General features: G+C 44.7%; 1 protein-coding gene across 2 annotated transcripts in view; it reads left to right on the forward strand.

Annotated features, from left to right (window-relative positions):
• CNTNAP2 (contactin associated protein 2) overlaps positions 1 to 15,769 on the forward strand; it is a 2,169,461-nt gene that overhangs the window by 1,492,674 nt on the left and 661,018 nt on the right. The window lies entirely within an intron of this gene.

Raw genomic sequence — 15,769 nt, forward strand, 5'->3', positions numbered from 1 at the left:
AGTATTAAAAAAAATAGGGAACTTTTAAAAAGGCTAAAACATTTGCTGGCACACTGTTACACTCAAGGGATAGCTTCTAGCAGCGCGTCCTCGCAGCCTTCATGCTTATATCCCTTAGTTACTTCTAACTCCGCCCTATCCCACCCCAATTGGTTTGGCTCTGTCCAATCCCCTCCCGTACAACTCAGGAAGGCGGAAGGAGCAGCAATATCGGACCGATTTACTCTGCGGTAGCAATGTAGTCTTCAAATTCAATGAGCTCAGTTCCCCAGCATGTAAAAACAATAAGGCAATTTTAAAAAGGCTAAAACAATTGCTGGTGCTCTTAATCAGAGCCAGTAGTTACAGGTGGGGACCACCAGTACTTATCTTTGGGGACCAGCACATATTTTTCCTCATTAGATTTTGAACCAGATCATGAGTTTGGAAAAAAACACAAGTGGGAAAGAAGAAGGAAGTGAAAGATGCAAAACCTTGACTAAGAGAGAATGCAGGAACCTGCAGGAGATAAAGATGTAAGGTGCGTCTGATGGTGGAATAATCAGGCATGATGGGGAATCAAGACTGTGCAGCCTTGGCATTCGGCACACTGACATTCAATAACGCTAGCTCAGTAAAACTTTGGTGCTTAGCACTTATCCCTTTACAAGTTAAGCACTCTAGAGATCCAAATGCTCCAATGAAGACTGGATGATTATTGGGAAGGAGATGTGACCTAATGGCAGATCTGCCGACTTTGTAACTGGGAACGAGGTACGATTCTGGCTTGGCTCAACATCCTTTAATTCTAGGTAATCCATAGCCTTCTCCAGTAAAGTAATGGATGCAATCTCACTTTACTTTCGATAGGTTTCCTACCCATGTCAAGAGTTAGGGGTATTAGGGCCACACAGTTCAGCTATGAGACTGAACTCAACGCGCCTGAAATGCTGAGCTGCTTGGGCAGCATGTGATACATGGGTGCCCCACATTTTTGCCGACCTTCAGGATGGGAGGTCAGGTGGGTTTTGGCTGCTCAGTGGATCTAGATACATGGTGCAAGTAGCACCATTCTTGTTAATTTGGCGTGCTGTACACTCTGTCCCATCTTGGTTTTTTAAACTACCCATTCCAAGATGGTGCCTTTCCCATTTTTTTTTCTGGGTAATTCCCAATCGAAGATGGCAGTCATTTACTTCCTGTGGGATACTTCTGGATCCTGGTCACCTTTCTGTATTTAAGGCAAGGCAGTTGTGTGTGGCAAACGTTCCTGTTCTGTTTACACCTAGTTGGTTACTTGTGTTTCCTGACTGGTTTTTCTTGTGCCTAGCACCAAGTTGGGCTTCACAAACCTTCATGATGCTTTTTGGAGGTTTCTGTACGTTTGGCTTGTCCTCCTTCAGAAGGGTTTCCTTTTCCTGGCCATCTGCTGGTGTGGGAATCTCCCTTTAGGCAGGGTGGCTGCTAGAAAAGATCACCCTTTCATCAACATCAAGCTCCGCAGGATCCAAAGCCGACCACCATGTATGGCTATCAACAGAGGGAAATACCGGTGTGATAGATGGAAAATGTGCAATACTCCTCAGGAACTTGTTTTCACTCCTCCCGAGGCCTTAACAATTCAAGAAACCCATTGTTCTGCTCCATATAGGGCATAACCCACAGTTTTGGCCTCATACATTTGAAAAACTGGCATTACAGGTTTGGCATAGGATGCCTGATGTTCCTTCAGTATAGCACCCATTAGATGTTTATGCTTAGTAATCATTTTATCAAGCTGGTGCTTCCATGACATTGTGGAAGATAAATGCACTGACAAATATTCAAAAGAGTTCACTTTCTCTACGAATGTACCACTCAGTACTAACCTACCCTTTCAGGATTTGTGTTAATGAAAAGACATATACTTAGACTATATTGCATTGATCACCACCCCCCGGGAGCTTTAGAACTCCTCAAAATTATTTAATAGTAACTGAAGTCCGCAGGTGGTCTTGGAGTTGAGTGGGGTGTCCTCAGAAAAGAGTAACATTGGGATCTTAACACAAGCAAGGGAGGGGGCATCAGATGAAATCTGCATAAGGAAGTCAACTATGTCATTCAGATTTAATAAAAAGGTGTTGGGGCAAGAACACAGCCCTGCAAAACACCGTTGATAACCTGGATTTGATCTGTGAGCTTGTCTTGCATTCCCCATAGACATTTGGCATAGTTATCTCCATGCAAAAACTGATAAACAGAGTCAAGAACTCTGGCATGCCCATGTCAATGAGTACCTGCCGGAGAGGTTGATATAGAGGAATAGGTTGAAAGCTGATTTAATATCAACAAAGGCAACATACAAGTTGCTATTGCCAATCAATACTTTCTTCCAATAGAGGGCCAGAAAACAAAAAACCTGGTTGATGTCCTCTTATGGAACCCAGCTTGGCATGATGTCGATATGCCTTCCTCCTCGATCCATTGCTGGATTTTATTCAGGAACATTCCAGCAAAAGTCTTTTGGATGCAATCTATCAGACTAATTGGAATAGTAGTTTGCCGGGTAGCCACAGTCACCCTTCTTAAATAATGGAATTACCGTGGCATCTTTCCAAGAATCAGGGATTGGGGCTCCCTCTGCAATGGAATTAGCAAGGACTAAAATATTTTTTGACCAGTTTAGTTTATCGAGTAGAAATAAATATGCTGCTGTACCATCAGGTCCAGCAGCCCTACCTCTAGTGATTTTATCAAGAGCTGCTGTTACATCTAATAGGTCAAACACTGGGCGCTCAGCAAAAGAAGTGCCTAGTATTTAGGAAGGTCTTATGGTAGCTATTAAATTACCACCAGAGTACAGAGAAGAGAAATAAAGAAACCAATCTGATGCTAATATATAGATTGGAAGAGATGGAGCTGTGCCATGTGTGCCCCAAGTGACCAGAGACCAAAACCTAGATGAGCCATTGGCAGATCCTGCCAATGTTGTTTGTCCCATTTCCTCTTAGCTGAAACCAAACTTAATTTGTAGACCTTTCTTGCCCTAAGAATTTGGTCACTATCTTTCCATTTAATTACAGTGCTAGAGTATTACATCTCTGTCTGCATTCCTCATTAAACCTAGTGGTAGTTTTACTACTGTACTTTATTTGTGGGACACTGAGACAGAAACGTAAGACAGGATACTTTAAAAAAATCAATGGTGAAAGAAGTAGCATCAGACTCCAAGGACCGATTATTCATCTTGTCTAATGTCAATTGAAGATTGTGATTTATTACAGATAGGAGTTCTGTTTTAAGAATACCTGGCACCACTTGAGGATGTGCATATCATTGGTGGGGACAACATCTCGGTGATGGAAGTTGGGTGGTGATCAAAGGAATGAACATTACAGAAAGCTGCCATGCTGAGACTAAGAGGATTGTGATCACTTTCTAATTGCTCTTCAATAAACATGTCTCCAACCAATGACCACAGCCTAAGGTCCAACAGAATGTAGTCAATACAGCCTGTATGTTGCCGTCTGTTGTATATATGAGCCCCTTTGGTGTTGGATATGGTATGACCATTAACTGCTTGAATCCTACAGAAAGGGCCTTCAGCTGCAATGCAACCTGGGTCCTCCTTTTAATGGATGCTACGTCCAGTGAAGGAATCACCCACCTTTCATCCTCCTCATTGGTTAACCCAATGTCATTCTGATCCAAAGGCTCGAAAGTAGTATTAAAGTCACTTGAGAGGATAAGACGAGATTGAGTCTGGCTTCTATCAAGATAATCCTCAAGGAATTGAATGGCTTTAGAAGAGTTATCTCCCTTGGCAGCCCTAGCATAGATGTTGAAAATATCTACCCTAGATGACTTTTTGGATACAATACCATTAGCTGAAATATCAAGGCAGTCAATGTTTAACTGACTAACGTTACAATTTAGAGTGGCTTTTGGCCATATTGCTAATCCCCAGATGGTCTCCCTGCATGGTTGTAAATTGCTGGAGCATGAAAATTTAAATATCCAGCTTTAAAGATTGATTCAATGCTCCCGGCTTCTTGCAGTAGGCAGATATCAAACATTTCCAGGGACTTACACCAACCTGGCAGTATTATTTTCATCTTGAAGCCAGCCACATTTCAAGAGATGATTCTTTTCAGCGAGTTGTCTGGCATCCCTGTCCTGGTGGCAAAAGGGATAGCCTGTAATATCTGGGGCGAGCCAAGACTAGCTGGCACGTCATTCACCAGTGGTTATTGGTGAATATTAACAAAATTACTAGCCACAATATGATTAATTGCCACATGGCAAGCAGGTAATTGTTGTGGACTTTGACAAGACCCTTTTTCACTGGGAATAACACATGGAGAATTCAAGCATTGAGGAGATAAAGAACAATTGGGAAAGGGTAGTCAGTCCACCTCGTGCACAGGAGATCTGAGTAGCATATGGCCGGAATTGGGCATGAGATCAAAATGGCTCTTAGTTGGCCGATTATATTTTAGCTGTAGTTGTGTGGAATAAAGAGAGGATGATTTCAGGTCAAGGGACACCTGATCTTCAATAAGATCACTACTTCTTAATAGTAACTCTGTGCTGTCAAGGTTTTGATTCTGAAATGCGTGTGTCTTCGCGCAAAGGATGTTGTCTATAATGACTGAACGGCATCCTTTCAAATGCCGATCCCAATAAATTGCTTTATTTATCAACAAATCCTCCTCTTCAAACCTCTCCTAAGAAGACATTTTAGGAACATTAACAAAATAGATGTAGCATGGATTAGGGGGATGTCTACCACTAAAATGTTAACTACTCAAGTTGCTTGACTCTGTGCTTGTTCATCAGAGTGTAAATTCCCTTGAGTGTAAACTTTCAAACCTGGCGCCTTGATTAAATTGTGGAATGGATCCTGAGAATCTCAACAGCTTTTTTGATATAGTGGGCTCTGACCTATCAGAACCCTGAGCCAGTCCACAGTTGTGGGAGCCACAGGTAACCTGAGATGGGCCAAATTAGAAAGAATTTCCCCTATATCTAATGTACATTCAGAGAGACATTGTGCAAAATGTTTCTGGATGCTGGCATCTTTTTGCAAAATAAGATGATTGAAAGCATTTTTAAGCAAGTTATCAGCTGTTTTAGATCACCCACCTCAGAATTCAATTACAAAATTGTGATTTCAGATCTGCAATACTATTAAGGTAAGGTGACGCCACAGCAACAATGTACATAGGGCCGTTAGAAATTTCAGCGGCCTCTTGATTTTCATGTGAAAAGCGGGTACTGCACAGAATGGTGGCTTGTCCTCCTTCAGAAGTGTTTCCTTTTCCTGGCCATCTGCTGGTGTGGGAATCTCCCTTTAGGCAGGGTGGCTTCTAGAAAAGATCACCCTTTCATCAACATCAAGCTCCGCAGGATCCAAAGCCGACCACCATGTATGGCTATCAACAGAGGGAAATACCGGTGTGATAGATGGAAAATGTGCAATACTCCTCAGGAACTTGTTTTCACTCCTCCCGAGGCCTTAACAATTCAAGAAACCCATTGTTCTGCTCCATATAGGGCATAACCCACAGTTTTGGCCTCATACATTTGAAAAACTGGCATTACAGGTTTGGCATAGGATGCCTGATGTTCCTTCAGTATAGCACCCATTAGATGTTTATGCTTAGTAATCATTTTATCAAGCTGGTGCTTCCATGACATTGTGGAAGATAAATGCACTGACAAATATTCAAAAGAGTTCACTTTCTCTACGAATGTACCACTCAGTACTAACCTACCCTTTCAGGATTTGTGTTAATGAAAAGACATATACTTAGACTATATTGCATTGATCACCACCCCCCGGGAGCTTTAGAACTCCTCAAAATTATTTAATAGTAACTGAAGTCCGCAGGTGGTCTTGGAGTTGAGTGGGGTGTCCTCAGAAAAGAGTAACATTGGGATCTTAACACAAGCAAGGGAGGGGGCATCAGATGAAATCTGCATAAGGAAGTCAACTATGTCATTCAGATTTAATAAAAAGGTGTTGGGGCAAGAACACAGCCCTGCAAAACACCGTTGATAACCTGGATTTGATCTGTGAGCTTGTCTTGCATTCCCCATAGACATTTGGCATAGTTATCTCCATGCAAAAACTGATAAACAGAGTCAAGAACTCTGGCATGCCCATGTCAATGAGTACCTGCCGGAGAGGTTGATATAGAGGAATAGGTTGAAAGCTGATTTAATATCAACAAAGGCAACATACAAGTTGCTATTGCCAATCAATACTTTCTTCCAATAGAGGGCCAGAAAACAAAAAACCTGGTTGATGTCCTCTTATGGAACCCAGCTTGGCATGATGTCGATATGCCTTCCTCCTCGATCCATTGCTGGATTTTATTCAGGAACATTCCAGCAAAAGTCTTTTGGATGCAATCTATCAGACTAATTGGAATAGTAGTTTGCCGGGTAGCCACAGTCACCCTTCTTAAATAATGGAATTACCGTGGCATCTTTCCAAGAATCAGGGATTGGGGCTCCCTCTGCAATGGAATTAGAAGGACTAAAATATTTTTTGACCAGTTTAGTTTATCGAGTAGAAATAAATATGCTGCTGTACCATCAGGTCCAGCAGCCCTACCTCTAGTGATTTTATCAAGAGCTGCTGTTACATCTAATAGGTCAAACACTGGGAGCTCAGCAAAAGAAGTGCCTAGTATTTAGGAAGGTCTTATGGTAGCTATTAAATTACCACCAGAGTACAGAGAAGAGAAATAAAGAAACCAATCTGATGCTAATATATAGATTGGAAGAGATGGAGCTGTGCCATGTGTGCCCCAAGTGACCAGAGACCAAAACCTAGATGAGCCATTGGCAGATCCTGCCAATGTTGTTTGTCCCATTTCCTCTTAGCTGAAACCAAACTTAATTTGTAGACCTTTCTTGCCCTAAGAATTTGGTCACTATCTTTCCATTTAATTACAGTGCTAGAGTATTACATCTCTGTCTGCATTCCTCATTAAACCTAGTGGTAGTTTTACTACTGTACTTTATTTGTGGGACACTGAGACAGAAACGTAAGACAGGATACTTTAAAAAAATCAATGGTGAAAGAAGTAGCATCAGACTCCAAGGACCGATTATTCATCTTGTCTAATGTCAATTGAAGATTGTGATTTATTACAGATAGGAGTTCTGTTTTAAGAATACCTGGCACCACTTGAGGATGTGCATATCATTGGTGGGGACAACATCTCGGTGATGGAAGTTGGGTGGTGATCAAAGGAATGAACATTACAGAAAGCTGCCATGCTGAGACTAAGAGGATTGTGATCACTTTCTAATTGCTCTTCAATAAACATGTCTCCAACCAATGACCACAGCCTAAGGTCCAACAGAATGTAGTCAATACAGCCTGTATGTTGCCGTCTGTTGTATATATGAGCCCCTTTGGTGTTGGATATGGTATGACCATTAACTGCTTGAATCCTACAGAAAGGGCCTTCAGCTGCAATGCAACCTGGGTCCTCCTTTTAATGGATGCTACGTCCAGTGAAGGAATCACCCACCTTTCATCCTCCTCATTGGTTAACCCAATGTCATTCTGATCCAAAGGCTCGAAAGTAGTATTAAAGTCACTTGAGAGGATAAGACGAGATTGAGTCTGGCTTCTATCAAGATAATCCTCAAGGAATTGAATGGCTTTAGAAGAGTTATCTCCCTTGGCAGCCCTAGCATAGATGTTGAAAATATCTACCCTAGATGACTTTTTGGATACAATACCATTAGCTGAAATATCAAGGCAGTCAATGTTTAACTGACTAACGTTACAATTTAGAGTGGCTTTTGGCCATATTGCTAATCCCCAGATGGTCTCCCTGCATGGTTGTAAATTGCTGGAGCATGAAAATTTAAATATCCAGCTTTAAAGATTGATTCAATGCTCCCGGCTTCTTGCAGTAGGCAGATATCAAAAATTTCCAGGGACTTACACCAACCTGGCAGTATTATTTTCATCTTGAAGCCAGCCACATTTCAAGAGATGATTCTTTTCAGCGAGTTGTCTGGCATCCCTGTCCTGGTGGCAAAAGGGATAGCCTGTAATATCTGGGGCGAGCCAAGACTAGCTGGCACGTCATTCATCAGTGGTTATTGGTGAATATTAACAAAATTACTAGCCACAATATGATTAATTGCCACATGGCAAGCAGGTAATTGTTGTGGACTTTGACAAGACCCTTTTTCACTGGGAATAACACATGGAGAATTCAAGCATTGAGGAGATAAAGAACAATTGGAAAAGGGTAGTCAGTCCACCTCGTGCACAGGAGATCTGAGTAGCATATGGCCGGAATTGGGCATGAGATCAAAATGGCTCTTAGTTGGCTGATTATATTTTAGCTGTAGTTGTGTGGAATAAAGAGAGGATGATTTCAGGTCAAGGGACACCTGATCTTCAATAAGATCACTACTTCTTAATAGTAACTCTGTGCTGTCAAGGTTTTGATTCTGAAGTGCATGTGTCTTCGCGCAAAGGATGTTGTCTATAATGACTGAACGGCATCCTTTCAAATGCCGATCCCAATAAATTGCTTTATTTATCAACAAATCCTCCTCTTCAAACCTCTCCTAAGAAGACATTTTAGGAACATTAACAAAATAGATGTAGCATGGATTAGGGGGATGTCTACCACTAAAATGTTAACTACTCAAGTTGCTTGACTCTGTGCTTGTTCATCAGAGTGTAAATTCCCTTGAGTGTAAACTTTCAAACCTGGCGCCTTGATTAAATTGTGGAATGGATCCTGAGAATCTCAACAGCTTTTTTGATATAGTGGGCTCTGACCTATCAGAACCCTGAGCCAGTCCACAGTTGTGGGAGCCACAGGTAACCTGAGATGGGCCAAATTAGAAAGAATTTCCCCTATATCTAATGTACATTCAGAGAGACATTGTGCAAAATGTTTCTGGATGCTGGCATCTTTTTGCAAAATAAGATGATTGAAAGCATTTTTAAGCAAGTTATCAGCTGTTTTAGATCACCCACCTCAGAATTCAATTAAAAAATTGTGATTTCAGATCTGCAATACTATTAAGGTAAGGTGACGCCACAGCAACAATGTACATAGGGCCGTTAGAAATTTCAGCGGCCTCTTGATTTTCATGTGAAAAGCGGGTACTGCACAGAATGGTGGCTATAGAGGTTGGGGGGAGGAATGCAGATCATGCTCACTTGTTTTGGTAGTAGCTGCTTCTGTGGGTACGAGATGGACCTTAGTTGTTTTTTTCCTTACAAATTTGTCTGTAAAATATGTAGGAAGAGTGGGAAGGGTGTTTTTTAATAGCACCTGATGTGGCGTCTTGAGGCGTTGAATTACCCCATGATAAAACCTACCTTTTCAATGAGAAGATCAATCTCATTCAATGTGCAGTTGTTTGGAGGTTTGGAAGCTTTAATGTGCTTTGCTGGACCTTGCACAGGTTCAGAGGCCTTGCGTTTACCCATAATGGTACCAAGATCAAGAGTAATGACAATGTTATTTTATTTTAAGTTTTATTAGGCACACAGCTACCAAAAGGTTTCCCTGCGCCACCTGAAAGATACCCAAGAAGAAAAAGGGGAAGAGCCTATTGATTAAATAGCCAGGTTTTCAAGGACCTGCAAAATTGGGCAAAGATGGTCTCGTTCCTTAGTGGTAAGGGAAGTGGGTTCCACAGGGTGGGGCCCAGGCAAGAAAAAGATCGGCAACCCATCCGGGACAATCTGTGCCTCAGAACCAAGAATTTAGCTTGATTGGCAGAAAGGAGGGGGCAATAAGGAACATATGGTTGAACAATGGCATTCAAATATTGTGGAGCCTTGCCAGTTTTGATCTTAAGCATGTATGTTAGAGCTTTAAATTTAATACAGCTTTCCACTTTAAGCCAGTGGAGTTCGCATAGGAAACTAGAGACAGAGGCTATACTAGGGATACGGCAGGGCAAACGAGCCGCGGCATTCAGTACAACCTGCAGCTTGCATATTACTTCCATGTAGGCTCCTGTGAGAAGTTGGCCTGGTATATGATGCTCACTAGTTCTAGTGATCAGCTTGTACCATGCCAAGCAACCCTTATTGATGATTGGTTGTAAGTCAACCTTAATAGACCAGCTATCCTAGTAGCGTGGACAAAGCAGTCTTAGGCTAAACTCTGTAAAGGCATGTGAAGCAAGCTGTTTTACCATACACAATCCCATTGAATACCAAATGAAAGGACACCACACAGATATATATTGAAAATATATATAGATTTATTTCTACAAATATCCCCTATACTCATTATGAGCACAGAAGCAAATGCGTTAAAACAAAACACAATTTAAATATACAAAAGTTGCACAATATGGATGAGCCCTAGGGGCCACCTAAACCATATACTAAAATAGTGGTATAAGAACCACTATGGGGAAAGGAAAGAGGCCTAGGGCCTGGGGAATCGCTGGAGCTGTTCGAGACTAACAGTGATGAAGTCGGGAAAGGCCCGCGGGACTCGGGTGCAGTGCTCAAAGTGCACGCATGCACCAATGTTAAGTCAATGGTGAGTAAAAGTTACAAAGTTAGTGTTTTAGGAACCTTACGATGGACCTACAAGGATAAAACTTTAGACACAGGCACTAGAGGTGTATACCAGTGTGGGAACACTGGCGTTGCTGAGTTACCTCACCCACAGGAAGCGGGTGCACAGGTGCGAAGTAGTTTCGGGTTTCGTCACGCAGGTCGATGGTGCTTGGAGCTGAAGATGCTGCAGGCGGGTTGTCGAGGAGAGTTCCGGTGGATCCAAGGGTGGATCTGAAGAGGTGAAGACCTGAAAGCAGAGGGGACAATGTTCAAAGTCACTAGCCAGTGACTATCGTGGAACCAGGATGGAACCAGGCAATGTCGGGTGCAAACAGGTGAAGAGGTGCAGCTTGTCTCTGCAGCCACGTGGACACGAAGAGGTCAAGGACGTCCAGAAGTCGATCACGAGCTGTCCCACAAAGGCTCTAGCTGATGGCGGTGTCGGCAACTTGATTGGAGCAAACAGGCCTTGGCTAATGCAAGCCACGCAGGAAATGGAAAAAGCTTAACACTCGGACCAGCAAGGTCAGAGCGGGTGCTCCTTTTCAGGGGAGCAAGGGCCAGTCTGGAGCAACCAGACCAGCATTGCAAATTGTAGTTTTCGTCGCCATGATGGCCACTAGCCGCGTGGCAAGTGACCGGGATGGCGCGTCGAGTGGCAAAGTGCAAAAGGGCCCCACGCAGATCGTGGAGATGCTGGGGGCTGATCTTCGGTGCAAATGCAGCTCGGTGTTAAGGCTTCTCAAACCCCAAAGCACAGCGTCGAGGGTGCCTCGGGTGCTGCGCAGTCAGCTCTTCGGGGGTCTTCCAAGATGTCCAGTCCCACGTCTCTCGGTGCCTCCACGGGTCTCTTCTTTTCAGGGACTGTGGATCGGGCTCTGAGATGTCTGAGAGTCTGGGTCTTGTCAGGCTCTGTGCTCGGGCTCTGGCGAGAGGCGGCGGCAAAGCAGATGCCGAGTTGCTGGTTGGTGCCTGTATTCACAGGGTGGTCACTCCTTGGCCACAAGGGAGATTCTCTTCAGTCTTCTGTGCAGCAGAATGTCGAAGTCCAGTCTTCTTCTTAGTTTCAAGTCGAGTTCAGGATGATCTGCAGTCTTAGGACACAGCTCCTACTCTTATTCCAAATCTGGGGGCCGGAATACCTACTAGGTCCCTCCTCTGGGTGGGACCAGGAAGGGGGGCGGTTACACCCCCTTTCCTTTGTCTAGCTTTGCGCCAAGACTGGGGCTGGAAAGCCCCAGCACCGGTTTGAACTGGCATATGCACAGGGACACCTTGTGTGCCCCAGGCATGTCTGATTCTATTCAGCCCTGTCCTACCCAATACACAAAATCCTGTCTGGGGTGGTGCTAGCACCTCCCAAGGCAGGAAACCCTTTGTCCAAGCTGCTCTCGCTGGAAGGACTCCCAGCAGCAGGAGGTCAGACTTGTGTCTGTGGTGGCAGCATCCATTTTGTGATGCTGAGGCTCTGTTTAACTTTAACCGGGGTTCCGGGTAGGTACATGTCGTATCCCTCTAGAAGGGTGGAATGCTACCCCCGTCGCCAGAACTGGCGAGGGGGTAGTATTCCAATTCGTATGACACCTTACTCGACATGTTTTGATAAAGCCAAACCAAAGATAGCATTTAACCGCGAGGTTCATAATGCACTTAAGAGTATATGGTATGGCAGTATCATGAAAGAGCTAAAGGACATGGTTCCGAAAGCTGCAGACAGGCTCAGCTCATGCCAGAGCACTATCTCACATATTTCCAAGCACTCTGCCTCCAGGATTGATGAGGCCTTCCATAGGAGTGGCTGATAGGAACATATGTGTCCATTTTAGGTTAGGCATAGGCATACTATACCTAAGTAAGGGGTGATTACACCGACTTACCCCAGCTGACTGATCAGCCAGTTGTGTCAAATATTGAGGCCAGGCCAGGGGTGGCGCAATACGTGCTGCAGCCCCTGGTAGGCCTTGGAAGCACCTATGCCCTGGGAACCGGGGGTACACTGTTACAGGGGCCAATAAGGTGAACCAGTTCCGATTTCGTAATGCACCTAATGGGCATTGGCATTAATTTAGAGAGAGAACAGCAGGCTGTGGGTCTGATTAGCAGGCCCACAGCCACATTAAGTCATAAACCAGTGAAGCAAAAAGCAAAAATTTGGGGTGACCATAGGATAGCAGACCCTACTCTCCTACACAACCCCCCCCCCAAACGCAGGGACATTAGACTAACCGTGACCAGTTGTGTCTTCATGTTCTAAGTGGAAGTTCCTAGAGAGACCATCTGCATTACCATGGTCAGTCCCTGGGCGGTGCTCCACTGTAAAGTCCATCCCCTGTAGGGAAATGGACCACCTGAGCAGTTTGGGGTTTTCACCCTTCATCTGATTAAGCCATAAGAGGGGCTTATGGTTGGTCTGAATCTTGAAGTGAGTGCCAAACAAGTATGGTCTCAACTTCTTCAGGGCCCACACCACAGCAAAGGCCTCCCTCTCAATGGCTGACCAACGTTTCTCTCTGGGGGTCAGCCTTCTGCTAATAAAAGCAATTGGCTGGTCTTGACCATCTACATTAAGTTGTGAAAGCACAGCTCCCACTCCCAACTCAGAAGCATCTGTTTGGACAATGAACTCTCTTGAGTAGTCAGGACTCTTCAGGATAGGTGCAGAGCACATGGCCTTCTTCAGGTCATCAAATGCCCTTTGACAATATTCTGTCCACTGAACCTTTTTGGGCATCTTCTTGATGTCAGATCATTAAGAGGAGTCACAATGGACCCATAATTCTTAACACACTTCCTGTAGTACTCAGTCAGGCCCAAGAAAGCTCTGACCTGAGTCTGGGTAGTTGGAGGGGACCAGTCCTTTATGGTCTGGATCTTACTCTCCAGTGGTTGAACTTGGCCTCCACCTACAAGGTGGCCCAAGTATACAACTTTACTCTGCCCTATCTGGCACTTGGTTGCCTTGATAGTGAGGCCTGCCTTTTGCAGAGCCTCTAGCACTTCCTTCAGGTGGACCAGGTGATCCTCCCAGGTGGAGCTAAAGACAGCAATATCATCCAGATATGCTGCGCAAAAGTCATCCAACCCAGTAAGGACTTGATTCACCAACCTCTGGAAGGTGGCAGGTGCATTTTTCAAACCAAAGGGCATAACCACAAATTGATAATGCCCACCTGGGGTAGAAAATGCTGTCTTGGCTTTAGACTCCTCAGCTAACCTGATTTGCCAGTAGCCAGCTGTCAAGTCAAATGTGCTCAAATACTTGGCAGAAGCCAATTTGTCTATGAGCTCATCTGCTCTTGGAATAGGGTGTGTATCTGTCCTGGTGACAGCATTGAGTCCTCTGTAATCCACACAGAACCTCATCTCTCTCTTTCCATCTTTGGTGTGAGGTTTGGGGACCAGAACTACTGGGCTAGCCCAGGGGCACTCTGAAGGCTCAATGACACCTAACTCCAGCATCTTTTGCACCTCAGTCTTGATACAATCTCTGACATGGTCATGTTGCATGTAAATGTTGTTCTTTACAGGCAGACTATCACCAGTGTCCACCACATGGGTACACCAGTTAGCCTGACTGGGTGTCAGGGAGAACATATGTCGATATGCCTGCGAAACTTGTCTACAGTCATTTTGCTGATGTTCAGTGAGGCTGCCATCTAAGGCCACATCATCAACTGAACCATCCTCAGGGTTCTGAGTCAGCAGGTCTGGGAGAGGGTCACTCTCTTCTTCCTGCCCCTCATGTTATGTTATGTTATGTTAAGGCCATATTTTTTGAGCGCACGGCTGCCCAAGGGGGCGTCCCGGCGCTTTGGCAAAGAGGCCTAAGATCTACAAACACATAGAGGAGCAGCACAGTTGTCAAAAGAATTACACAGAAAAGAGGAGAGTCTTCAACTCTTTCCTAAAAGCCAGGAGGTTCGTAGCTTTGCGTAGAGGGAGAGGGAGCTCATTCCAACATCGGGCTGCCACAAATTGAAAGGCTCGTTCTCCCATCCGAACACGCTTAGCCGGAGGCACCTCCAATTTAGCCAAATCGGCAGATCGTAACACCCTCCGTGGCACATAGAAAGCAATCCGCTTCCTAATATAATTAGGACCGATGGAATGAAGGGCTTTGAAGGCCAGCGTAAGAATTTTAAATCTAATTCTTTTCGAAATAGGCAGCCAGTGCAGCCTATTCAAAAGCAGTTGTGCGCTGGCTCTCCTTGGCAAGCCGAAGATAGCTCTGGCCGCCGAATTTTGCACAACTTGCAGTCTGGCCAAAAGATACTTGGGCAGACCTGCAAAGAGTGCATTGGCGTAATCTAATCTAGATCCCACCAACGCCTGCGCTACTGTCTTCCGATATTGTAGGGACAGCAGAGGAAGAAACTTCCTCAACATCTTGAGGATGCCAAAACATTTCCCGGATATCCCCATAACATGGGGGCTAAACGAGAGAGCATCATCAAGCAACACTCCCAGATTTTTTACTCATCTGTAGCCATGAGCAAGCCCATGTCTGCCCTGTCAACATATGCTTTCAGCCTGTTAACATGGAGCACCCTGTGGGGGCTCCTGGGAGTTCCTAGGTCCACCAAGTAGGTAACCTCTCCCTTCTTTTCAACAATTGTATGGGGTCCAGACCATTTGTCTTGGAGTGCTGCTGGGGCCACTGGCTCCAACATCCATGCCTTCTGTCCAGGCTGGTACTTAGTCAGGACAGCCTTTTGGTCATGCCAAGCTTTTTGTAATTCTTGGCTAGCCTCAAGGTTTTTGGATGCCTTCTCCATATACTCAGCCATCCTGGAGCGGAGACCAAGCACATAGTCCACTATGTCTTGTTTGGGCTTTTTGAGAGGTAACTCCCATTCTTCCCTCACCAAACACAGGGGTCCTCTTACATGGTGCCCAAACAACAATTCAAAGGGGCTGAAGCCAACCCCCTTTTGTGGGACCTCTCTGTAAGCAAACAGAAGGCAGGGCAGAAGGATGACCCATCTTCGCCTGAGCTTTTCAGATAATCCTTTGATCATGCCCTTTAGGGTCTTGTTGAACCTTTCAACAAGCCCATTGCATTGTGGATGATAGGGTGTGGTGAACTTGTAGTTGACACTAGATTCCTTCCACATAGCTGTTAAGTATCCTGACATGAAGTTGGCACCTCTATCAGATACTACCTCCTTAGGAAACCCCACTCTGGAGAAAACTCCAAGCAAGGCCCTGGCCACAACAGGAGCTGTTGTGGTC

This window comes from Lissotriton helveticus, chromosome 10 (genome assembly GCF_964261635.1).
Source record: "Lissotriton helveticus chromosome 10, aLisHel1.1, whole genome shotgun sequence".
Lineage (NCBI taxonomy): Eukaryota > Metazoa > Chordata > Amphibia > Caudata > Salamandridae > Lissotriton > Lissotriton helveticus.